The 27,786-nt window shown below is 38.9% G+C and overlaps 1 protein-coding gene and 1 long non-coding RNA gene across 3 annotated transcripts in view; one reads left to right on the top strand and one right to left on the bottom strand.

Annotated features, from left to right (window-relative positions):
- LOC135500109 (3-keto-steroid reductase/17-beta-hydroxysteroid dehydrogenase 7-like) overlaps nucleotides 1–27,786 on the top strand; it is a 51,809-nt gene that overhangs the window by 5,530 nt on the left and 18,493 nt on the right. The gene's annotated exons all lie outside the window — the stretch shown is intronic.
- LOC135500110 (uncharacterized) lies at nucleotides 24–26,355 on the bottom strand. Its single transcript, XR_010449404.1, has 3 exons — nucleotides 26,033–26,355; nucleotides 555–601; nucleotides 24–155 (listed from the first exon to the last, which is right to left on the bottom strand). It is a non-coding gene; the product is annotated as an uncharacterized LOC135500110 (long non-coding RNA).

The raw sequence follows: 27,786 nt of genomic DNA, 5'->3' as shown, positions 1-27,786 counted from the left end.
TGTTGACGATGGCATGGTTGTATACATTTTGTGCTTGGCAAAAGTGTTGGTACAAATTGCTTAGCCATTTTGATTCAATTTGGAGATGACGATGTATCTGGCGAATTCCTCTGTAATGATCACGTTATCTTTTGGACGAACTTCTCTAAGGCACACTGAAAAAAAGATACAGCTCATGAGGCCAGTAATGAAAGTATAGGACATGTCAGGATGGAGACAGAATCAAGAGAAGGTGGTCGCCTCCAGAACTATCTGTATGTGCGATATTTTACTTGCCCAGGTATGGACACTCGGGTAAAGGGACCATAGCTCTTAGTCTCATCAATTAGACCCTCATTAATCTATTTCTTGAGCCTCGAACTTGTTGTGAAGAGCCAGGAATTTAGTTCCTTGTGAGCCAGGCCGGTTCATCAAGAAATACATGATTCCTGGGTTCTTTATTGCTTGGTAGCCTGCAGTATCTCTTGGGATGTGAGGCCCCTCAAGCAGTGGTTGCTTTCCATATTTGGCGTATTTTACTTTAGAAGACATTGCTGCCCCATATTTTATCTCACCTGTCTTTTCTACCCCGGTCTCTTTTATTGCGTCTACCCCTGCTAATCTGAAAATATAGAAGATACAAATGCTTAGACAGTTTAGCAAATGTTATAATAAAAGTCATGAAGTTTTTTTAGATGATAATGGAATAAACCTGAAATCACTGTTGACGAAGAGTATATGCAAGTGTCAAATAATGATGTAAATAAAGATGTTGATTCCTATAAGCTCAGGGTGTCCGCCAAGATCCATTTTAATGGTATGTTTTGCGGGTGGGGGGGGGGGGGGGGGGCTGGGGGGGGGGGGGGGGGGGGGGCGATAATTTTGGTTTGGTCTTCCAGAAGGAGCCGAGTTAACATCTATCTCCTTATTGCATCCTCGAGCTAATGTTATTTCAGCGTCCATATCGATCACTTGCCTCCCTGCCCACGGGTCTCGACGATGTCCACTTATTGGATATGGTAATATCTTGAAGCAAGCCGTCGATGATGTATTTCTCCAGTGCTAAAGGCATCAGTGGCATGCTGTCAATGCTGTTGATGCAGAGAGGGCTGCAGGTCTATGATGCAGGGGAGCAGTTGTCTCATTCAGTCGTCTAACCCCTACCCCATTCCTCAGTCCTGCCCCAAGACACGAGACTCTGAAGTAGCATCTCTCAACCAAGGAGCTCGAATGGGTCCCATGTGAGGCTCATTTGAGCAAATGTTCGCTGTGATGATGAACGAAACAAACGCTTGTCTATGAATAAAACGGGTGGTTGCTGAGTTTGATATTAATCACAGGTCAAAGCAAGGACCAATCGTTTTTGCAGGTACCTACAACAGCCACCACAAAGGAGAGAATTTTGTTGCATGTGATCATTATACAGGTCGCTAGAACAAAAGTCTGATCAACCAGAGGTCAAATGACGAAGTTCAAAAGACTTCTTTAAAGACATGGATGGAGATCGTCTATTAGAATATCGTGGACACCACCGCCACAAAAATCTCAACAGTTTGTGTGTAGCCCACGAAATAGGATGATAACGTTTTTGTAATTTTTTTGCAAGTTGTTGTTATGCGACTCTTCTTGCTAATGATGCCTTGTCGGCTGACATTACAGGCGTCTTTGAGTGCGTAATGATCTTGGTGTATGCAGTCGAGAGAACTACATCTCCCAGAGGTTTCTTGAAGATAATTAGATTTCATTCAAAATCACGTCTCAGGACGGCAATAGGATTGATTTCATTGGAAAGTTCGTTTTATGTGACATGAATTTAGACATGATTCTGGTATGGTCTGCAGGAAAGCTCATTTATCTTGTTTCTGATATCAGTAGGTCGATTTGTGTTTATCATCTGAACCAATATGAGATCCAAGGACGTCTTCCAGTTCTTTCACTGGATGCGTGTCAACTCATTTCTTGGCTCCCGCAAAAAAATGCAAATTGCTAGTTTTCATTCGATGGTCCTGCTGTGATGCTGACGAAAGCCAGAACATAATCTCACGAGGAGATTGAGGGAGGCATACTCTCTAAAAACAAAGAGTGGATATGCTATTCTAACCGAAGTTTAGAGAACTGATTTATGAAAAGTAACAAGAGACATGATTCCTATGTAAACCGTGCTTCAAAAGGCCGCACCACTTCTCTGTATCAAACTAACGTCTCGACAGTTAGACAAAACCCACTTTGTAGTAAAATCAGTTACCCTCCGGTTATGCAAACTCCTTCCAACAAATCAAATACTATCACTTAGGATTCTCAAAGAAAATTAGCTGATTTCGATATCATGCTTTGTCAATCTTACCAGTAGTGTACGCTCTTGCGAAAGACCCTCCTATTAGATATCGAGTAGCCCTCGAGCGAAAAAGTTTAATGTGTTCTGCAGCATCTATGGTATCAGGTTTCAGACAATTATTTGGAAATGTTGGGCAATTTGAGAGTATCCCTAAAAGAAGACAAGTAGCTTGTGTGTTTGTAAATGGGAAATGCATTAGCAAAAAGATCTAAAACTAAAAGGGCAGCATAAAAACTTCAACTGTTTGAGAAAGGCAGGGCTTCGTGCATTTTTTATTTTGTTCTGAAGCTGAAGCTCTAGGTGATGTTCTTCTATGCTCAAACTTTGTCTTTATACTTTCATTAACCATTTCCAATACTAGAGTGGGTTCCCGTCCTATTAGAAAAATAGGGACAGGCGAATTAGGCAAAGAGAATGGAAACGACTGATGGCTGCTGGCTGGATTGAAGTGCATCGGTGCCACCATTGTCGTTTGCGGCAAATTTGTCAAGCTACAGATGAAAATTTCTTTAAGTTCAAATAAGGTTTTTTTTCTACTCAAAATGAAACATGATCAGCCCAAAAAAAATTTTGGCTTTGAAATTTTTTTTCCGAATTTTGAAATCCAAATTTTTTTTTTTTTTTCTGCTCAAAATGAAGAAACATCATCACTGAGGTTTATCATGCACAGATAAAGCCTTTCTGAAAACGCCTGGAGCTTCTGCTTTTTTATGACTCGTAGACAGAAAAGATTGATGCCCAAAACAAAAATTTCTTTTCCTCTTGTCTTTGACATTTGCTTATCAAACTTGGTGCATCAGTGCTTCATTCAAAAGGAACCTGCCCCCCAAGTTTGTTGAAAGTGCATGTAAAAAGGCGCAGATATTATTTTGTTCGACTACTGTTGTGGCACTGTTTGAGTGGTGGGGAGAAAATGGGGAAAACTAGGCCCTGCCAGTAGTCTCAATTCACACACAAGAGAATAGTGAATAGAATGGGATGGAAAGGCACGTTTTTCTTCATCAATTTGTCAAAAAATGTGGCAACTCGGTAGGCGGCAAGAAACTGTATACACTTATCAAAAGTATTTAATTTGTCTGATAAAGTCTCCTTGTGTGGCATCCTGAAATCAGGTTTTTGATACTCCTAATCGAGGGGTGGATTATTATAAAAACCACTGGTTTTGTCAGGATGCTTGTATGGAAGATTGGTGTTTCGGCTGTCCTTTTGTGTTTCAAAGTATGACATTTGTATTGGGGAGATTCTAGGGCCCTGTGTTTCAATAGTTCCGTTGTGTTTTAACAGTTGTGCCCTAGGCAATAGTTCAGTTCCGACAGTACACCATATAGGAAGTTTATCCAGGCTTGGGCGATAGAAAGCATTATGTGGGCCTATAAAAATCATACAGTCATTAGAGTATTGTTTGAAAGGAGTTGCATTTAAAAACTTTGTGGCGATGGCATAACGAGCCTAGGAAACAGTACACAAGCCTTTAGGATATGGTTCCAAGTTGATGAAATAATTCCGGATTTCTGAAAAGTTTCAATTAATCCGGAAGGTAGTTTCAGGGATAGAAAAATAGCAGCATTGTAGTATTGGTAAGCATTGGCATGCTTGGACTGAAGTTTAAAAAAAGCTATGCCTCCTTGGGCTTTTGCCTGCCAAGTATGGAGTTACTGGAGAAGACATTGCATTGTAATCTGGTATTGGTAAGCCATGGAGTGCCTGGAGCAGCAGACAATACATTATATGTATCAAGAAGAGTTGCATGCCAATATCGTTGTCTTTTTACCCTTGATAGATACCAAGATATTCCAGTTCGGACTTATGCGTGGTAAATAGCCCTAAGTCAAATAATAAACCAAAAAGGGAATTTTTTTTTTGTCTAGTGCTGGATTTCTGCTCTAGATTACCTAGTTGCCACGGGGGGGGGGGGGGGGGGGGGGAGAAATACACAAACATAAACATCTGCATTGGCATTTCACAATTGAGATTATTCCTGCGAGCGGTTTGGCACAAATAGAAAAAAATATGGTGCAGCCGTTCTGCTAATGCTATGGATATGGAAATGACACGAAAACCCTCAGTGGCACTTATCCTTAATGTTATTGGATAGTGACATTCTGGTAATTTTCCCACGAGATGTTTAAGTTGCTCCTCAGCATTTAATGCCAATTAGTCCTGTTAATTGTTTGGCGCGTTCTGGAAAATATCGGAAAAAAGTACCAAAAGGTGTTGGTTGTGTGACTGCGGGATTCATGTTAAACGGTTTCTTCATTGACTTGTACATCTTTTTCTTGGTTAGTTAGCATCTTTTTGTTTGCATGTTACTACCGTTTTCTTTCCGGGAAACCTACGCATACTGGAATTGTCATAACAATCTTCTCTGAAGGCTAAAACTTTTCTCAAAGGAAAGCTGCCTTAACAAATGTACCATGGCTTGATGCAAGAAGAATTTCAGTTTTTATATTCAGGTCTAATGGAAGAGCTCTAAAGAGCCATTCAGTACCTTGCGTATGTCTTGATGTTGCTTTGATTCCTACTGTGGCGAGGAAAGAGCGTTGTACTTGACGTAGGAAATACGCTTTAAACTGAATTTGCACCTGCAAACTGATCAGACAAGCAAACTATCATGTTTCGACTGAATCAAGTTCAAAGAGAGCAGGGAAGCTTATGAATCGGAATATCTGCTTGGAAAATTACGGCTTCAGTTCAGTTTTTCCAAACTTATGGTCGGTAATTCCAAACGTTACTTTTTAAGGTTGATGACGAATGTTGTTCTGATCAGCCATGACAGATAACGGATGATCGGATTGAAATGTAATCTTTCTCAAGGGAGTTTCGGGATTAATTTTGATTTAAGTCCTATAATATCACATTGATTTGGTAAATAAACCTTTTATTCAAATTTCCAAATTTTCGCGAGCAGTATTTTCTTTGCGAATCAGTTTTGTGAAAATCTAAAGCACAAAAAAGTATGTGTTTACACTTTGAAATCTGCCCACAAAATCATGAGAACTTTTTTTTCCTGAAACAATTGTGAATCACAAAATTTGCAGTTTGCTTTAGCTATTTGTTCACTGAATAGAACAATTCTCATGAATTTCTTTTTCAGAACATTCCTGTGTTCTGCCCACACCGAAAACACACTCTTAGTGGTTCAATTTACTATTGGAGCAGCTTTTGTGAACACAGTCCATCCCTGTTGACCAATACCAAATATGACAGACAATTGTACAATACCTTAACATTTGCCTAACTGGCATCCTCATATACACGAGCTGTGAGAAGCCTTTTATAAATAACATATCCCACTAATGTGAAGGCAGATTGATTATGCCCAAGGCTTGGGTATGATGTCGGTAAATTGTGTCAGGCAGTCCTTTGAGCAATGTAACCTGATCATGCCATGGCAATATTTGAGTCAGGTTTAAGAGATCATGACCAACATTGTCAAGTCTCCTGGGGGTTGATCAGTGCCCAGGTGGACCTTCAACTCTATTGTGGCCAATGAATGATGGCTAACAATACCGATTCCTTGGACTACCCTGATATTGAGAAATCGATTTGGTACTACATCAGACAGTGCTAGTTTACAGCATTCCTACGAATGGTCGTGTCAAAAGTTTCAACACTTTTTAATTTCAGAGCAGCTACATGTATGAAAGACCTTTGTAAATAACATAACTGGTTGATTTGGAAACGTATTGATCATGCCCAAGGCTAAGGAACAATGTTAGCCAATAGAATAGGGCTATCCTTTGAGGATTGTGACAGGATTGATCACGCCTTGGCAAGATTTAGGACAGCTTCGAGAGATCTTGACCAAGCCTTCCAGGCTTTTAGTAGAGTGCAGGTGGATCTTTACCACCGCAATTCTTTGGTGTATATACTCTTTAAATGCGGAAATGTTGAATTCTTTTCAGAAAATGTTTATATATTCCGAATACTTAATACAAAAAGTGGTAACATCAGAAAGAGCAATCTTTTCCAGGAAAGTAATTATGTTGATCAGAAGTTGTTAATGATGCTTTTTATCAAATGCAGTGTGGTTTTAGAAGCAAATGTGAATTACCAATGGCCCAATGCAATTTTCTGCTTTCTTGCGCAAAAACTGATGAATGATATTGCGAAGAACACAAAGTAATAAATCAGAGAAGAGTAGACTATTGATGTCTTTACTTCATGCCATGTACTCTACATAAATAGATTGTTTGAGGTGTCATTAGAGAAAAGACTGAGTGTAGAAAAGGTGTCAGGTTACTATCTGACGGAGTTAAGTAACACCTACAGCCTTTTCCAAGTGTAGAGACTTCTGCCCATTTAAGGTGTTTTCCCCTCATTGCACCCAGCCCGTGGCTTATCTAAAATTTCATAAACCAGCCAAACATCCCTGAGGTAAACCAAGAAGCAAGTGGGTGAGCCAAATAAAATGAAATATCAGTATTAATTCCTTTGCCACCCGAAGTGTTTTTGAGGGGTACCTTGCCTGGCTTTTGCACCTGAATTAAGATTTGCAAGAAAGGCTGTAGCCAGGTCAGAAATCAATCAAATAAGCCGGGATGCATTTTTAACGTGGCCGACCCGTCCACTTCTTACGTGCATGCAGTAACAGCGATGGGCCATCTTGGCGGTAGAGTGATGAGAAGTTTCAATTGTTTACTATTAGACACCCGAGGTGAATTACCGTTCCAAAAACCATTGCCCACACATCAAATGTTTAACAAAATGGAATAATTGGCAGGTTTTCAAAATCGCAGAAATCAGAATGTTGTCCTACCTGAATTGCTGTCAAAATCATCAATATCTCCGAATGTTGCCAAAATTTTATGTGGTGATGTGAAAAAATACCGCCAGTATCCAAGGGAAGAATGCTGCTACAATTCCTCTCTGCCGATTGCTATGAATATGGATTGAGATGTTCGAGGCGACTGCTTGGTGATTTACTTTGGGAGTCAGGCCAGACTAATCGCTCTGTTGGTGTGCTAGATTACAGGTAGAGAATTCTGTAGGTTGTCTGGTATCCAACTAAAAAATACAATGGCCCCAAGTCAACATGTTTAGGCAATGTGGTCCTCCCTTGTTTCTATTTGTTTTTAATCGTCTGGTTCTTTACCCATTGATAATGAAGTCTTCTTCAGATATCTACTGATACACAACCAATATTTTCTTGGCTCCCAGAAGATCAAATGGTGCCATAAATTCGCCTTGAGCAATGCCAACTAAACGAAAACACTCTGACCATCATGCCTGGCAGGAACATACAGCTGAAAGGGGTCCAATAGTGGTGTGTTATTTCCTTCCCTTAACAGACTCATGCTTTATGACTGCTAATAAATTCGGTCCCAACAAGCCAGACTGTGGCGATAATCGTCGAGAAGCAAATAGGAAGGTGATGTTTATAGCCGCAAAAAGAAAACTTGGGTTAAAGGGACTCTGAGCGTTATAACATCTATGCTATCCATTTTCATCTGCTGACCATATCCCACTGTTTGAATTTCAGAATCCAATAAAACACTGCAAATGTAGTTGTTGATGTCGTACAGATGCTGCATGCAAAAATCAGCTCAAAATTCCAACCGCTACATGGTTTTTCAAACATTTGGTAAATTTTGGCAAAATTCTGCCATCAAACGGTCCCTTGCCCATTTCATTTAGTCTGTTGCAAGAAAATTTTCAGAGAAGCCCGTATTTGAGGGCTTTAGGGCCAGTGGTTTATTAGCCTCATTGACCTGAGCAGACCATTTGTTCTGTGCCTGACTGAGGCTCATTGAAGATTTCCCAGTTAGCTCCTTTGTTGCCGACTCATCGGTGGTGAATATCAGTCCTGAAGTCTCCTCCTTTGAAGGATGGACATACGCACAACAACGGTGGATCGGCATGCCTCTGTTTGAAACTTCAATTTGATTGAGAGGAATAAAAACTCCCTTTCAAAGTTGGCAAACTAGCTAAATCTTGCGTCATCACGTATCTGTATTAAAAAAGAAGGAATAGATCAGCTCCTAGCTTTCAACGCAATTACCATCAATTTGTTAAGCGTGGGCGTCCCAAAGATTTAGGCTTAATGTTGGTAATAATACAATTATAAGCTTTTATTTGTTAAGATCCTGTTTATGATTAATCCGGGCATGTATGTCTGTACTTGTTGTGGTTAAGGAAAAGCTGGCCCATGTTGGTAGTTAGATGTTGGCTTACTCAAAATTTTAAGTCTTCTCAATCACTAGCATGCAGGTTCATATACTAGTTACTTGGTAATTCATTCAGTCTGGTTCAAAGCTCTTCAGAATCATCATGTTAAATATGTGATGATTTTATGTCTGAACGTGATCCTTAGCTGGGTAGTTGAGCTCAAGTGAGAGTCAGGACTGCAAGCAACCTCGCTTTTGGAAAAATCACTTTGAAAGTTACCAGGAAAAGCCCTTTACATGTTAGGAATGGAAATTATTGCATTGGTCATGAAATCTATCATTGTCCAATGGGGTCAAATGTCTGGTGGCAGCTGCTTACATCACTTCTGAGATAGAGCTGTGACCTCAGCTAGGCTGCCTGTTCCATAACGCTCAGACAAGTAACATGCTTTCTACAAGGTATTATTTCCGCAAGGCAGGAATCATCATCAATCGTCAACAGTATTATATTACATGACCGAGTAGGAATCAAATCCACATCCCATTGTCTCCAGAGACCACTTGTACAGGACCTAGCCAGCTTTAGCTGATCAGATGCTCAATACAAATACCTCGACAGTTTATCATTTTGTAGATGGATGTCCTATGGGGTCAACTCGTGAATAGCCATGACAGCTTTGCAGGAACACTGGGCTTGCTAATCGATAATCAGTTGGGTTGTAATAGCAAGCCACATCTTGTTGGGAAACTAACCTATTCGGGGGGGGGGGGGGGGGGGGGGGGAGGGGCAGTTGTAGCTTCAAATTAATCATCAGTTTGATATACCAGCCCTCTAGGAAACATTAGAAATTAGACATCTCTCTTAATAACTGACTCTTACTGAGACTATATCCCATATATGGGTTCATCTCGACTTGCTGTGGTGATGGTTATAATATACATCTAGATTTGCTGAAACAAGCTAGTCAAGTGGCCCAACTGACCTGTTTTTTTGAGAGGCAGCCAATTTGAAACTCTTGCTATTTTAAGTATCCAGTGTAGTAATAGAAATCTATTGGGATCTCGTATGCCGAGGTACTTCTCACTTGCTGCATCTCAAGCCACATATGCGGGGAAGACCTATAGTATAAGGGTGGATTTATGGGTGATTGCAGGTAACATTTGCCACAGAATGGCTATTTCTTTACAGCCCCAAGCAGTACCACATTACAAAGTTCTGAACAAACAGCAGATTGTTCTTTTTTGTGATTCCCTGGTGACATTTATAGCTGTACTTCCAGCTATTGAAAACCTGTATCTTCACCGTGTGTGGAAAACGCCAGTGGTGCTGGGTTTTTTGATTACCGAGTTTCTGCAGATCACAAAATCTGTGACGTATGACGTATTCGTGTCGATTTTATGACGTATTCGTGTCGATTTTATGACGTATTCGTGTCGATTTTATGTATGGCTGCTTCACAAATTACCTTTACGTAAAATAGATGCGGATACGTCATACGGGAGAGATGTTTTTATTTCCTGAAACTCGCCAACCACGAGGAAATAACGTAGGAGGGAGGTTTTTGGATTATAGGTAGCAATGCTGTCTTTAGTAAATCACCAACTGATCAACTTCCCAAAATTTATTCGTTATGAACTCAAAGTGTAGGTCTTAAAGAACTGACTCTTATAGTACTGAAACCTAAGAACATGAATAACGGAATCTTATTAAGACCTGCATAACATTTTCCATGAGACTGTGTAGCTCTAGAGCAAATATTTGAAGATTTGCTACACATACAAAACTATCTGATACATTGCCTTATTTAGATTCGGTTTATCAGGAGTGACGAATCTTTGATGTGGGATTTGTGGAAACCACTTGTTCCACCCCTTGAGCTGTATCTTCTGTTGTGATGTTGAAAGCAAAATCTATGCAGATAGTGAAAAATTCATTTCTAAGTCATTCGGATTTTAAATTCTTAATATTTGGATGTAATTCTGAACTACTCCTATCCCAATCCAGAGCACAAATTAAAGTAAGACTTTGACTTTGTGGTTGGTGAATAAACTTGTTTACAAAATGAAGGTACGTGTTTGGAAATCGTATGTCAAAGGAAGCGCTGGCAATGTTGTAAATTTCAAAGCGGTTCTGGTTATTTTTTGGTCAACAATTTGGTAAAATATCTTTTTTTTGGTCTGAAATTTCTGATAAATGCCAACTAAAATTTCCAATTATTGCCAGCTAAAATTTCAGCTTCCTGTAAATATTATCAAAATTCCTCCGATTGACTTCACCAATACTGTGGAATGCGATTGGAAAAGGGGCCCCTGAGCCGTTTCATTTCGACGATGGTTTGGCAATTTACTTTGAAGACATCAAGGGGCCTACTTCTAAACGAATTGTTTATTTAATTCACAACTGAACTTGACAACAAATCGATAAAGGTGTATGTTAGACTTAGAGATTTCAAGATTTTGGATGTGACTGGATATTGGGGAAGTACATGTTTACTTTAGTATATCCACTGGGATTGTGTTCACATCAAGGTTTGAATTCCTCTGACATTCTTTCATTCAGCTTGGCATTGCTAATAAAGAGAGATGAGCAATGGGTTCTCAATATGGTCAGGTCTATGACAAGGTAACGGCAATAGTGAGTCCACATCCATTCTTTGTTTTGTCCTCCTTTTCTTTATAGCAAAATGGACAGAAATATAAAACGAACTGATTTGTTCAAGTTTCCCTCAGTATCCACCTCGGCATTGTTGTCGTCACAAAATTCTCCTGTGAACTTCCAGGTTTTGTCTTCGATATGACCGAAACATGACATTTCACTTAGGTCAGAAGGCTCAGAGGAATCTATCAGTAACTCTCCTTACCTTTTCTCATACAAAGTGAGTAACGGTCTGTCATCTTGATTCGTTCTATGTTGAAGACTTACTTTTGGAGAGGAAAAAGATGTCAGAAAAAACTGTTATTTTTGAGCTCAGCTATTCGCTTTGACTTAACTGTAGACTGTCAATATTCGTCCCTCTTTATTTTTCCTCTTCACCAATAAAATTCAAAATTTTCACCATTTCTATCTCGGCGGATTACGAAGTTTGCTTCGGTTTTTGAAGTCAATAAATATTTTTAACAAAATATTTTTGAAATCTGTCGAAGACAAAAAGCCCCCCCCAAAAGCAGTCATGACTTTCATATTGTTTTGGACGAATGAAGTTGATCATTGCCAGAACTTTGAAGTACTTTCGGACCTTTTTTTTCCAAAGACGTTTACTGATCTAGGTGAAGACAATTTTTGGGTTTCAAGTACTTTCATATTGCTGTGGCTTCTCAAAGAAGTCCTCTCTGAAAAAAAACCCACATTACTCCGATGGTGGTTTTTTTGTCAAATCATAACCAAATAAATAATATAGAAGTGCAAATAATATCACATGGAAAAATATTGTGAACAAATTTTCAGAGGGTACGCTCTAAGTTTGGTCTCACGACAGTTGCAATAAACTGCTTAATTGAAAGCTTTTACTGACTTTGATTCTATATCCTGGTCGGAGTACGGTTTGCCACATGTAGTGCCCAGAGGAAACTCTAGATGACTGTTTGATAATTTGATGTCTTACTCTGATGATTGCTTGATTGGTCCTGAGGTGATAGTGTCCTCGGTCACCTGTGAAAACCAATTTCCTGTCTGGTTCCTCTCTTAGTACTGAGTACCAATTGCATGATTAACCCCTAAACCTTTCAGGATGGCATTTATTTTTAATATCCTGGGGCTGTGGAACCGGATTTCTGTATGACAGAAAATGTTTGCGGCATAAAATTTTCGTGAGTCAAGGCGAAGGTGAAAAATTGTCTGTGAAATAGTTGGGCAGTAATGAGGCCTATATATATCGATCAAGGGATGGGATAGTGGCATTTGACATTAGAAAAATGAGATGTTTGCTCATCACCAGTTGCACTAATAAGTTTCCTTAAACTTTGTGACTTTGATATAACAGGCGTGTTTGTAGATTTAATCAGTGTCATAGTACTGATATTGTTGTTGTTGAATCAATGGCTGAACTATCAGTAGTTCGTTGAATCTGACTTCTGGTCCTCTGGGACTGTGGTAATCGTCATGTGAAGTGCATCCAGCTTTGTTAGTATAGACAAGTTCATTTCGGCGCCTCTTTATTTGTACGAATCTGTAAATGCTGAGTTTGCTTCATTTGCTCTAAACCGCTGTACTAATTTTTTTGAGACTTGAATTCATGAATATAAATGGCTCTTCAGGGTGTTTCTGCCATTCTCGATCTTGCTTTCTCCAAGAGAAGTTTTGGTAGCTGCCATCGATAATTATGTTGAAGATTGCAGCGTTGGCACTCTTCCTTTTGGTAGTTGGGACCACAGCGTGGACTTCAGGGTAAGTCATACATTTTCAAAATTTCTTCGACTTCTGCAATAGAACCATGGAGGCCTTGTTGTACAACCGGTAATGTCGAAACCGAAATTTTTAACAAATTAAGCCCAAAATCTTTCCCCAACGTTTTTAACCCTTATTACCACTATTTTGTCTGTGCAAAGATGACGATAAAACATATTGTCATTGTGATGTCCTCGCTCTTGGAGACTTATTATATGTGATGTGAATTGAGGCACACCTGAATATCTTCTGGTGTTCTTCAAGCCTATCTGGTCAGTTGCTAGTGGCAGGTTGTTTTTGAGGAAACCCAGTCATTTTTAAAGAAAACTTTTCTTCAATCTCTAATCATGTTCATTTGACTTTTGATATTGATATTGTCACCTTATTTGATGTTGACATTGACAGCCAAGCTGCAAAAATAATTCCTCATAGCAGGCAACTTGGGAAGGATCCCTCAACAGTGCAGCGTCATACAAAGTACAGAGCCACAGATATTAACACAAAATTGTGACCTATTATCACTGCCGATATTTGGATGGTCGTCAAGATTCACTTACCAATCATAAATTAACCATTAAGGACCAGCAACATAACATAGGAGATGGTCTATCTGCGCGGGTAGAGTAAGAATTAAGATTCCTGTTTATACATGGCATGAAATCATCCCTTTCCCCTATCGTTTTTCCAGAAGCTACCACCCACAGTCTTCCAGAATTGACCACCCACAATGGTCCAAAAGTTATCACCCGCAATGGTCCAGAAGTTGGTCTGGAAGTTACTCTCCTGAATGGTCCAGAAGTTACCACCCCCACTGGTCCAGAAGTTGGTCTGGAAGTTACTCTCCTGAATGGTCCAGAAGTTACCACCCCCACTGGTCCAGAAGTTGGTCTGGAAGTTACTCTCCTGAATGGTCCAGAAGTCACTACCCTCACTGGTCCAGAAGTTGGTCTGGAAGTCACCGCCCTCAATGGTCCAGAAGTTGGTCTGGAAGTTACTCTCCTGAATGGTCCAGAAGTCACTACCCTCACTGGTCCAGAAGTTGGTCTGGAAGTCACCGCCCTCAATGGTCCAGAAGTCACTACCCTCACTGGTCCAGAAGTTGGTCTGGAAGTCACCGCCCTCAATGGTCCAGAAGTTGGTCTGGAAGTTACTCTCCTGAATGGTCCAGAAGTCACTACCCTCACTGGTCCAGAAGTTGGTCTGGAAGTCACCACCCTCAATGGTCCAGAAGTCACTACCCTCACTGGTCCAGAAGTTGGTCTGGAAGTTACCACCCTCAATGGTCCAGAAGTCACTACCCTCACTGGTCCAGAAGTTGGTCTGGAAGTTACCACCCTCAATGGTCCAGAAGTCACTACCCTCACTGGTCCAGAAGTTGGTCTGGAAGTTACCACCCTCAATGGTCCAGAAGTCACTACCCTCACTGGTCCAGAAGTTGGTCTGGAAGTTACCACCCTCAATGGTCCAGAAGTCACTACCCTCACTGGTCCAGAAGTTGGTCTGGAAGTTACCACCCTCAATGGTCCAGAAGTCACTACCCTCACTGGTCCAGAAGTTGGTCTGGAAGTTACCACCCTCAATGGTCCAGAAGTCACTACCCTCACTGGTCCAGAAGTTGGTCTGGAAGTCACCGCCCTGAATGGTCCGGAAGATGGTCTAGAAGTCATTCCCATAGATGGTCTGAATGGTCCGGAAGTTCCGAAAGAAGTCACTACCCTGAATGGTCCAGAACTACCTTTGTTGAAGGCAGTATCAATCTCAATGTGAACGTTCATTTAGAAAAAGATAAATAAAATTCAGTCAGCTAATGCTGAGAGATCATCCTAAAAAACTGTTTGATGCCATGCAGGATGACATTTTTTTTCATCCCTCAATCTGAACCCTTTCCCTTTCTAAATGAGAAAAAGGATTGGTCTCTGGCATCGACATTGCAATATAATGGTAGTATAATATGTTCTGGTCCATAAACAGAGCCTTTTCTTGAAGGAAAGTTCAAAATATTTTGTGCACAAATGCATATTCCTTTTTAAATTTGACAGTTTAAGTACATTTTAGAATGATGCCAGAAGTTCGAAACAAGAGGAAACTTTGTTTGAGGGGTATCTGACCACGGCACTAAGAATAGATGAAACAAAAATCTTCCCTTATGTCATCAAGCAATTTAGAGATGCTCCGTTAGAAGAGTGAAGAAACGTCATTTCATTTTCCAATGTCAGTTTCGCTGTACAATGTTCTCCATTGAAAAAAGCTTGATTAACTTGGCTGCCATATTGAGTTGTTTCTCTTTTTTCGGTGACAGCTGTTATTGTTATTTACCAAAGCACCAAAGTCACCTTGGAACCCTAGATCCAGTCTCCCTTGATGTGTAGGGATCTTTGTGAACTTGTGCTAGTCTGGGAGGAGGAGGGGGAGGGCACTTCACCGCAAACACTCGGCCACTTACTTATTTGCTAGTTCTTAGCCCTGGATGGATAGATGGATCTTGTTGCAAATGATATTACGTAAACATGTTAAAAGAAGGAACCAGTTTGGGATTTGTAACAACAACTAAGAAAAATGATAAAAAATAAACCTCCAAAAGTCTTCACCTGGCTTGTAGGACATATGGCGCAAGATGGTAAAAACTGAATGCTGCAATAGTACCTTATTATCTAACGACACAATATCTTAATGTGCAAGAGGCTGCGCAAACACCTTATAAGACAATGAGAGCGAAACAAACACCAAACATCACACACCAATTAGCACTTCAACTCGGCTGCAAACAGCGAGCCTGATTTCATTATCTTGTGTAACTTGGTAATTCATTGCAAACACTGCAAAGTTGGTATCGGTCCTCCCGCAAAACCGCAAATAATCAACGGTATTTGCAGAAAATATTTACCAGCTGGCTCCAATAAAAGGTGAGAACAACCTGCCCATTATGAATTTATAGCTTTGTGTTGTTGTGATTGATTGAAATTAGATACTCAGTTTGTTTAGTGAGATTACTGTCCAGTATTGAGGCCTGTATTATTTGCACACATATAGTCCCATAATCAGAGCAATCCCGTCTTGGCTTTCTGGTTGTGACTTTGTCCTCAAAAGACCGATTCAGGATATTGAATGGAATTTTTAGCCTAACACCGCAGAATCTCTCTATACAAGAACACCGTAGAATCTCTCTCTGTGCAGCAGCGTCATTTAAGGCTTTGTAATGAGGTTCTGTTACAAAAGAAGAACAATGTGACCTTACCTAGGCATATATATCAAACAGGAGGTAGCCCAACTGGATATTAACCTTTCTCGTTACTGAAGGAGTGACTGTCTCACCCATGCAAAGGAGAATGGTTCTGTTGTTGACGGTACTATTTGCTGCCTTTTCCGAGACTGATTTTGATTTTAAAAATGGGGCTTTCCAATCAACTTATAAACTGTCGAAATCATTAATGGATAAAAACAGCTTCTTTGGAAACTGTGTGTATCAAAAACTTCGTTTTGCTGTTCAAGGGTTAAAATCACACCATTCGTTCCTGTCACATTCGGTCGGTCATCCCCAGTTTTACATTTATTTGTCACCCAACGCTAAAGTTTCAATTTATGGATTGATGAACGCGTTAATACATTTATTCATGCTTCTGGGCAGAAGATATTCTCAGGTATCGAGTTACCAGTAATTCCTAATTCGATCAAATATGCACCACCATTGGGGTTGTATAGGTTTGGTTTATAGTTTGTTTTGAATTTACACAATATCATTCTAAATTTGATCATATGATCAGTTGCTGTTAACCACAAGCTCACTCCAAACATATTGCTCTGTACTTGCAACCATCAAAGCATTTTACATCTTCGCTGCCCAACCAAAATTTGGATGGACCTCGGGTGTAGCTGTCATTTTGACCAAAACCTCGGCTGCCACCTTTAGGGCCTACATTTTAGCTCCATCCTTGGTGTTTGGTGCGACAACTAATACACACATTTCGGTATCAATTCCTTATATCAATCATCATATGGTATAACATCCCGTGATTTCATCAGAAAATATTGATCCAGAAAAGCATTGATCCTTTTGAAATGGCAATTATTTGCGTACTCGACAATTGTAATATCAATGAACGCACCGCACAGTAATTGGTCGATGATGAAACCTGATGGCAATTACCCAGAATTCAATATCAACAGTGATGTTTACAGGCCAATCAATGGCAGTTAAGATAGTTGATCTCCAGTTTAAAATGATCGACAAAATCGTCCTCTTTCGGAAAGAAGTGTCAAGACTAGGTGGTGATAATATTTCCGAATCGGTATTTTTCAAATCATTAGACAATTTAGTTGTTTTACCATTCGGGTTCACACCGGCTCGGTAAGTTACCACTGAACCAATCAGTATGATGTGAGAAAGCATGCCATGTCATAGTTGGCTACTAATGGAATATGTTACCAGCACTCCATTACGGTTCAGCTTAGCGCCCTCATGGGATCAATGATAAGTATGCAATCATAATTGAAAATATCCAGTGGGTATCATCAGAAATTTCTGCTTGTCGAGCTTCTTTCTGCGTGTTCTGTATTTACAGATGTGGAACCTTCCTCAGTTGTTTCTTGTCCCAGCCTGCATCTATTTTAGTTGTCACTAGATGGTTCCCAGGATATAATCGCAGTGCTAGAAAATTTCCCACGGCTACCTCACGGGCAACTTGTCTACACAGTTTTGATATTGCATCAATATCTACAGAATGAGCTGACATCAAACCATGGTTTGCTGGGATGCATTACAAGTTGTAGTGATAGAAATCTCGCATAAGTAGAGCACTCTGGTTTGCAGTCTTGTTTTCACAGCTGGTTTGACTTGACCAATCCGTTTAATTTTTTTATCTTTATGTTTATAATGTCCTTTTATCATCAGATTTTATACTGTTATCATCCCCAGGTGATTTTTACTGTATTTACCCAGACATTACCATCATTAAAATGAAAAAACGAAAACGCCCCCAGATTTCATGTTCATGAAATGTTAGAAAGATAACAACAGAAAATTAATGTTTTTGCCTTGCCCCTTTATCGAATTCATTTGTGTCTGCGACGTGCTCATGCGTTCATTGTCATAGTTCTTTAGCAATTCATTGACCAAACAGATAACTCATCTGTCACTGAAGCCGATTGCCCCACATTGCGTCTATCAGTGGAAATAGACAGATAGTTTATGGAGTCTAATTTGTCAGGAGTCATTAATCTAGCTCGTGTCTGATGTATCGCCATCTGTATTGGTCAGATCTGGATCTTGAATCAGTCAACGTAGTTGACAGACCTGTTGTGGTAATCATTTGTCGGTTAAGACGACTTGATATTAACCAAGACATTGTTGCGGCTGTATTATAAGTAAACTTCACCAGAAAAATTCTAAAAGTGATAAGGAAACTGCAAGTTGCTTCGCGAGATTGGCAAACACTGATTCTTTTTCGAGGCAAGCATATATTCTTCCTTTATAAGCAACAACGATGTCAATAAAAATGTCGTAACATCGTTTTGATGGCATTTGTAAATAAGGGGTGATATGAATAAAGACTAGCAAATGCTTTTACTCCGGTTTTGTACAGGAAGGCCTAGTGTAAATGTACATGGAGATTTAGATAAAAGCATTTGCTAGTCTTTATTCATATCACCCAAGGAATAGATGGTAAGGCGTCATTGTGTTTTAATCGACAAATTGTTAGAACTGGTGTTCCATAGCCACATCTCGGGAAAAATCACAAACATTAAGCCAAACTATGAATAGGTGTTGGAAGTGGTTGGTCTTACTTCCTGCACTGCCATGAGAATTGATAAGAATTTTTGTTCTTAAACATTTAGAATTTCATATATTGGTGATAAATTCACGTCTTCCTCTCGCTCAACCATGCTGCTGAAAGCCTGACTGACAGCGAAAGGTAAACCCAAGACACGGATGCCTTGGTTCATGGAAGCACAGATAAAAAGCCTAATTTGACTGTAAATGTCAGACATAATTAACTAGCAGTGTTGAGCTATTGGTGGGTTTCAAATGTCATGCAGATTGCGTGGGAATTGCTATCAAAGATGTCAGCTGTCTTATCAGGGGACCCATTATCCTGAATTACCGGTGGAAAAAATAAGTCTAGAGGCTAGCAAGTGGTAACCAGAAGCATGCCAAGATAAACGGCGAATTTGTCAAAATAACCTACCAAATCACAATAACATTTCTTTTCATTATCACGGACTCGTTGCTTCTGTAAAACATCATTGTCTAGAAAAATTTCATGTCATGGCTAAATTTCTCCTGTGAGGTTACTCCTTCACACGCTCTTTAGTTTGGTTCCTTTAGATGGAACAAATCTGACACAACACATTTCGTTGAATGCTCCCAAAAATTGTCGCAGGATCCAAGAATTGTATTGCCGGCAAAAGAGGTGATATATATTTAGACTAAGAGAGTGTCAATAAGCAGGGACTATTTTTCTCGTCTGAATGTGGATGTGTTCTCATGCATCACGGAAAAAGATGATAACACAATATGATAAAAAATGTAATATTTTCCTTGGGCTTCGTGTGACTTTAAACATTCAGCCTTGGCCAGCAATCAGTTTGCTGGCGAGCTCACCCTTAAACATATTCAAAGTCTATCATGTTTTCAGTTGCCAAACGGTCGGTGCTCCTACCATGCTATCTTTTTATTGTATTCTTAAAAAAATCTCCCTCTTTTGTCCTTTCATACACATTTGCTGATCCTTCTCAAAATAGGTAAGTATTACGTTGTCTTTGGTTTTTAAGAATTCATATTTTAGAAAACAATTGGTGAAATTGCAGAATCTTATACCGTACAGAAATTAAATTAATATATACAAAATTGTGGCACCATCAAAAGGCCCTGATCGAGAGCTAGAAGTCAATGAACAGTAATATCCAAATGTTGGACGATTTCTTCTAACTCAAATAAAAGACATGTTCGTGTGGTTTCCCTCACGATCAAGACTGCTAGACCGTGATCGATATGTGATTACCTCCAGTCACAGTCGAGGGAATAAATCCTTGTAATTACTGCCATAAATAATCCGTTATCATATTTTCAAGCATCCTTGTTGTATTTGTTGCCATGTTTTGGGTATGGAGTCTATACAATAGCGCAGTGTCCGTCCTCCGTCTTCTTAAACTTCTACCATCAACATAGAAGTTCAATTTGTCATGATCAATTTGTCGACAGTGGTCTGGCATCAACGAGGTTATCATAAAGAATGAAACCATTACCATATAGTATAATCATTTGCAGTCGTAACTGGCTTTCTTGTGGTTTATGCTCACATGCTTGGCTACTTTCTGTCTAATGATTGCCGTATATCATCAGACCATTGCCGTAAACATGATTTTTGATGTCCTGGTCTTTGTTGAACATGCATGTGTAAGGTCCTTTAGCGTCTGAGTGGAACATGCATGTGTAAGGTCCTTTAGCGTCTGAGTTGAAATCTAGATATGTACGTTACGATGTTGTCGCCTTTGATCAATTGAAAAGGTTAGAAGTAATATAGAAATCAGACTGATTATGATGTTTGTTCATTTTGTGCAGAAAAAAAACCAGCGAAAAAGATATTTGGACTTGAAATTTTTTTTCATCTGTAGCACGACAAATTTGCCGCAATCAATTTCTTAACAGAAATCATGGCAGCATTCGTCTTAAACGCTGCCTAACTTAATTATGTCATCACAACTTTCTACTTATAGATTGGAGTGGTAAACATTTTATCTAGCTTTGCATGAAACCTTTTGAAATGTTGATAATGGATGACCACTTGGAGAAACCGTTCTCTACATATCGAATCTTCTGATTGAATGACGCCAATCATAAGATGTAGGAATGAGCTGAGCGGTCCCTCAATGTCTGAGACCAGCTTAGTCTAAAAAGGTACTTATCTAGTTCTTGAAGTGTCTCACGAATGGTTTAGTTCCTGATGTCTTGATTGTCCTTTTAAAAGTAGAATGTGTCCTCTCGACAACCCCTTGATGAGAGGAAGGAGGTGTCGGTCCAAACATCCCGTTATAAAAAAGTCTTGTCCAAATTTTCGACAGGCAATTTCAATTTCAATTTCATTAAAATCCTGATACAATAACCTTCTCATCTCAAATCCAGCTAAACGTCTATCCCAAGTTGTAACCTATCTCGGCATCCCTGACCTTTCTGCCCATCCTAGCAAGACGCTACAAATCCCCTCTTAAAATCTAAATGTGCAGCCATTGCAGAAGACATTAAAAGTCCGCTAAAGAGTATATCGCATCAAAATTCTGTATTTCATATCAGTTTTCTAAAACCAAACATTTTACAAATTTTAAATTACTTCTTTGAATTGATAAATTGAAGTGCATCCCTTTTATATCAAAAGTGCGACTGCTTCTCATACTAGGTCAAGCGTCTTGAATGTTCAATTCGAAAAGTTTTTCATCAAAGCATTTCTTCGAATTCAATTCTAAAGATGTAATCTATTTTGGAAGATGGTTTTAACCGAGAAGTGATCTATCACAAATTTCCCTCTTCTGACAGACAACTGAAAAAAACAGCGAACCACAGACGATTACTTTGAAGCCAAGTATAATCCTTTTGAAGGTCACTTGAAAGTGATTTATCATGATTTCTCGCTGACAAGATTTCTGTGTCTGTGTAGAAAAATATTTTTCTACCGTAAACTAAATGTATAAATTTTTGCTCCTCTGAATCCTTGGCAATTTGTGAACAAGTCTCTAATAATACATGTCAAGGACACATTTTTAAATCTGCCGAAAGTTTGTAATGAACTTATGATAGATGTGCTTCCCAAGGACACCCAGGTCATTGAGGCGGATGTGAGTTGACATTTGAGGCAATTGACATTTTTATATGTCATCTCCTTTGAAGTTAAATCCTCCTCGATCCTAACTTACCAAAACACATCATGTTGAAATCTCCAGATATTTAGGCAGAGGATGATTTAGTGACAGTGGCCGTGACAGTGACATACGTACATGTATGTGGAATGACTTTTTAATACCATAGTGAACCTAGCTACTTCTTCTTTAAAACTTGAAACAAGGCCTTAGCTCATTTCACACGTTGGAAAGGAAAGCTAACATCAGGACACTTACTTTCAAGGGTGATGAATAAGAAATTAGTTTGATCAGAGTAGATCTGACTTAAGGCTATTTTGCTGTCGATGGTTATGACAATGAAAAGAAAGTGAAGAAATTTCTTATTTGAAACTTATCACCATTGCAAATTGGCCTTGAAGTAAAAGCTGAGAAACTTCTTTTTAGAACAAGCAGCCTACAATGGCAACGTGTGTGATCGTGTTGCAATGACCTTCGAACATCGTTAGAAAGGAAAAGGTGGTCATGGAAACACTCTCTTTAAAGTCTCAGGATTATTTAAAACTATGTTTGCAAGATATAAGAGTTAAGCCCTCTGCCGAAGAGACGGTTCCATTAGTTCTAAAACGGTTGGTGCAAAGGGTATATTTCTTGAAGCTGTTTTCTTCTGTCGATTAGACGGCACTATATTTGATTAAAGATATAATCAGAATTTTGATGGATGATAAAAGATGCCTATACTTTACTGAACACAAGCAATTGATGTTATGAAACAAGGCTGTTTGCTGTCAAACCATTTTCACCATTAAGTTTTTTTCTTCCGTTATTTCTTCCATACCAGACGTGGTGGCTTAATACCTGATTCGATGCGATGTGTCACACTTTAGTTGTGATCTAATACGACAGGAAAATCGATGCTGACAGTTTTCGTGATCGGATGTAGGTTGTGTCAATATCAGGAGCTGAGTTTAAGCTGTTCTACCGCTGAGTTCTAATACTGCAGAACGTGCGCTGGGCCATGTTTGCGACTGTTTTACTTTTGAAATCGGGAGGCAAGTACGACGATTAGAACTGGCCAACATCGCATCTACAAGACAAAGGGACCTGAGCTCTTCTAATAGCTAAGCGGGCACAGATCTTTGCTTTAAGATCAGCCTTTGCCAGTTGCAGACATCAAAAGCGACCACGATGAATATTCCAGAACTCAGGAAATGCCCCTGGATAAACGATGTTCATCCAAATTACAACACTTTTGCCGAGTGCGATCTGACGGATATCACTCCAGCTTCAATAGATTACCTTTTGTTTGAGTGTTGATCAAGCTCGGCTCTTAAAGTTATGAATATCAAAGATGACGAAACATCATTAGCCCCCCCAAATTTTTTGGCTTTGAAAATTATGAAGGATGAAAAATTTCTGAGTCCAAATATTTTTTCCCTTTTTTTTGCTTAAAATGAAGGAACATCATCAGTGCCAAAAAATGTTTGGCTTTGGAAATTTTTCAAAATTTTGAACTCAACTATATGGTTTACGTGACTCTCAAGCTACACATGAGAATTAATCCCTACCATAATCGGATGGGGAAGCCAAAACAACTAATTTCTAATGAATCCAAATGTTTTGATGAATGTAATGTTCGGTATTCTCATGTTTTCGTTGTCAGAGGAAAATGTGTCTCGGCTCCGTGATGTACAAGATGACACTTCCAGCAAGAGAGCCGTGTGGTGTTGCTTTATGGTGTGAAAAGTGGCATGACGTCTCGTCGGAGCGACACAGTCTGGTGGCTGGGAATGAATCACACGGGGAAAATCTGTTGCAACCAGACATAAGATGACACCAGTTCTTGTTCTTTTAAACATATCTAGATCCGACATTAATCATCTCTCTATGAGATAATTATGTTATCTTATGTGGTATTGAGAATTTTGACAATTTCTTAGGAGTAATGTCAATTATATTAATCTTTTTCATGGACCTATATTTTCTCAATTATCTATAAACGCCAAAAATTTAAGAAAAAACTCATAAACATCAATGGCTTTCTGATACGATATGTGCTTGCTCCTAAATGCATTGCATCAACTGTTAGTGATCTAGATTATATTGAGAACGAGAGCTACGTGACACATTCTGTCTTCTAATGTAATGAATGGCAGCGAATAAAACCTCTAACTGGTCTCCACAAGGAATTTGTAGCAAATTGACTGCGCATTAAGAAGTTAAGTACGAATTATCTCCATTCTGGTGAATGATGGTAGAATCCTCTAGGGCATCATTTGGTGACATGGCCTGTGAAGACAAGTGTGATTTCTCAATTCCCTTCTTTTTCGTGTCAAGTAGCATCACTTTACTACTCCTGGTGTCCATTAAAAAGATCTACCAGTTTCTGTTATTGTTCAGCGAATGTCATATCGTATACACTCACAATCACTTAGATCTTGTGTTTATTTTTTGACCAATGAGTCTAAAAATTGAGCCTCCACGTTGGTATCAAACAAGTGTCGAGGGGACGTTTCCTTTTGGCACTTATGTAAAGTTTTAGTTGTTTTCGTCCTTCAGTGTCTGTGCATATTGTGTAAATTAAATAAAAAGTAAATAGGACAAAAGCAACATATGAAAAGAGGTCCGTCAAAATAATTGACTGATTGTCAGATTTTACATAAAGTTGTCTGTTGTCCTTCATCTTTAGTGGAGTTGACAGGCGCTAAAGAGATAGTGAAATCTGTATGCCAGCCGCACTGTTCTCCATCATGACTGAAAGCCATTCGGGAATTCTGAATAAATCATATTCCCATCTGAATGTCGAAATTGGTCTATTTCCGATTTTGGTTATCTATTGGAATGCGAATCTCAACAACTGCCTCTTCTGACTGGATTATCACTCAGTATGGATGGAGTTCATTACATTAAGATGTCGTCTGGCTTCTTGCCACCAAGGTCAAGGTCAACAGCCTTAAAGATCTAGAATCTTGTAATTGAAATTGTCAGTTAAAATGAGAAAAATTATTTGGGTTCGACATTCAAAATGAATAGTCACATCATGTTTGTAATCTTGAGAAAGTTGCCCTCCCTTTCGCAAATTTCTGAATCCGCCACTGACGTTGATTGATTACATCCAATAAAAGAGGTCTCAAGGCTACTTGCCACCACGGAGGGACTTACAATTTAAATTTGGCAAAATCAATGTAAGTGGCCAAGTATCATAAAAAAGGGTGCCGATCCCTTCAAGGCTACCACCTAGAAACAATTTTTGTACATGACCAAACTTGAGTGATTAAATGTTGCATTATCTATGGCCCATTTCATGATCTTGCACAAATTTGTTGAAAATCCTCATCACTTCCTGTTTTAAAACGTGCTACAAGGATTATTGAAACCTAAAACTTTTAAAACCTTACCAAAAAACCCCAAATTCATTGTGCACTTGAAAGTGTTCTAACAGTTTATGAGCTTCACTAAATCTTTACCTTGGTGTCAATTACCATTATTACCACATAACAACGCTAATAATCACGAAATTGGGTCGTCAATTTCAACGAAAATTGTCTTCATTGGCAATTATTTCTGTAACATCAATCAATTTAATGCTTTGAATTTGAGGAGATATTTTTGATAAAAAGTGTCTCATTATTTTGAGGTGTGGCATGGAATCAATTGGGATGGGCTGGTGTTGTGTAAAACCCTTTTTTGGGAGAATTTTTCCGAGTTTCACTTACAATGGTCAAACGAAAATATCATCGGTTCAACAATATTGATCTAATGAGGTATAATCATTCGAAAACCCATCCATACTTGCGTGATATAATGGTAGTGAAATTCAGCGATGCGAAAAATGAACAAAGGCCCCTGAGCGAGAAAGAGTTATCTCCAACAAATCCAATTGGGAGATAAAGTTTTAAGATAAAATCATCAACTAAAATTGTTATTGATTTAGACTTTCTCAAACAAAATTGTGATTGACTTGATATTTTTCTACCTTCTAAAGAAACATGATGAAGCTAATGTTCATTTAGGGATAATTCATAACTAAAGTAATAGTAGTCGGAAATGCGAGTTGAGTCTAGTAACTCTCACCATCAAATGACCTTAATTCAGTGGTCAAATTATCGTTAACATATGATTTCGAAGACATTGACTCAAAGTGACTTCAAACTGTGTATACAACACACAGCGCAAAGGTAGGGCCAATGCAAACTTTCTCCCTGAAGAACTTCAAATATGAAGTTCAAACTAAACATTAAGAGCTTTTCTTTATTTCATGTTATGAAAACGAAATAACGATAACTTTTTATCATCAATCAAAACGTGCTTTCCGGATCAAACAATTTCTCATTTAGCACAGATTCATTCTGCAGAACAAGAACGTGCTTGAACAAACAATTGAAATATAACTAAACTTACTTTAAAATCATCTTCGAATTCCTTGATGATAAATCCAAAATAGTTTGCTACTTCCGATATGTACATGAAGAAACTATAACTCCTGACTTGAAAAAGAGTTTGTCATGTGAAGAAATTATCCATACTAACATCATCAACTGTGAGAGATTGCCAAAGACCAAGCTCAAAGAAGTTAGAGAATGTTGAGTGCTGCCACCCTTGCTGGATTAGAAACCATCTTACCACTGACAGCTACCTGATTGATCCTTACTGGAACGCATTTACTGTGGATGTTTTGACGAAGTGGCAACTGCAGTTAGACAAATTCCCGCTTCGACACAACATCATTGACATCCTTTAAGGGCAATTGGTTTGTGATAAAAAGTCCAGCTGTTTATGTTCCTACTTATATGAGGAAGTTTGCTTGTCCTTGCTCGAGCAGAAGATGCAGCGAATCTCTCAATCTTAGAACATTGTCATCAGAGTGAAGTGACATTAGCATGTGTTTGTGTCTGGTATTGGGTTAAGATTTTAAGTCGGACACCGTTACGACACTAGGCAACAACGTACGTCATTGTTCCTGGGTGATTTGCTTGACTTGTCAACCTGGAAACGGGGAAACATTTCACTGAATCTATGTGTCTTTTTGAAGCTGTTTTAGGAATGTGTACATCCAAAGAAAACCTCACCTTGTGATGTAGCTCACAAGCTTTCCTTTCCACATCCTGGCGGTCAAAGTGTAGGCAACATCCACATCCTAGCCATCTTGGTTTACTGAGCTGGCAATGATCTTCACCTTCTTACGCTAACGACGATGTCCAGAGTTGCCGATTAACCAGTAATTGCCAATTAATTGCCAATTAAAGTGCTTTATCGAGGTTATTTATATTTCCTGCTCTTAGTAAACTTGTTCAATAATCAACTATTCTTAGATTAGTTTCATGTCCGTGCACAGAATCAAGATTGCTTTTGATTCACTGTATCAGTTTTCGTAAGCAAACATCAGTTTATACAAAATGTTCATCATATTAGTTTTTGATCAGTTTATGATTGAAACTTCCTTCCCCTGAAACACCTGGTACAAATATTTTCTCTGTTCACTTCCCTTGTACAGTCCCAGACAGGTTGAAATGTAAGTTAGTGCTTTCTACTGTACAATTTGTTTTGTGCAGTGCTTTGTGTTATCAATCTGCCGTGGCATCAACTACTTCTTTCTTTGGATCAGCGTTAGCCATTACCTTAACTTTGCTGAAAAGTTTTTCCCAAACTCATTTAAATATAGTTTGCTGTACATGAATACATGCCAAGGTGGAAATTTCCCAGACAAGAGTCAATATCCTCACAGTATGTAAATACTGTGCACAAATAATGTACGATTTGATTATTTTTAACTTCAAATGTTTGAACAACATTTTGTCCATAATTTACAATCTGCTGGGTATCTGTCAACATGCGAAAACTGATATTTTCCAAAATTACCAGTTTTGCACAAATCAATAATTGTTCATCCTGCTGAGGGAGCTGTTTTTTCGCCACTTTGAACTCATCTTTTAATACGAACTGAAAATAAAGTTACGGGCTTTATCTCGGTTGAAAATCCCAATCATCTTCTTAGTTCTTGTTCAGTTTCTCATACATGTACTTGAATTTATCAGTTGAATGAAACTACCCAGGCAATCCCGATAAGGTACTTTCATTTTCATTAACATGTTGACATGTACGTGATGTACGTGACGAATGTACTCGTATAGCAAGCTGAATATTATCTTATCGAG

Source organism: Lineus longissimus, chromosome 16 (assembly GCF_910592395.1).
Source record: "Lineus longissimus chromosome 16, tnLinLong1.2, whole genome shotgun sequence".
NCBI lineage: Eukaryota > Metazoa > Nemertea > Pilidiophora > Heteronemertea > Lineidae > Lineus > Lineus longissimus.
The sequence above is the reverse complement of the archived record's forward strand: the minus strand, read 5'-3'. Positions and strand labels throughout refer to the sequence as shown.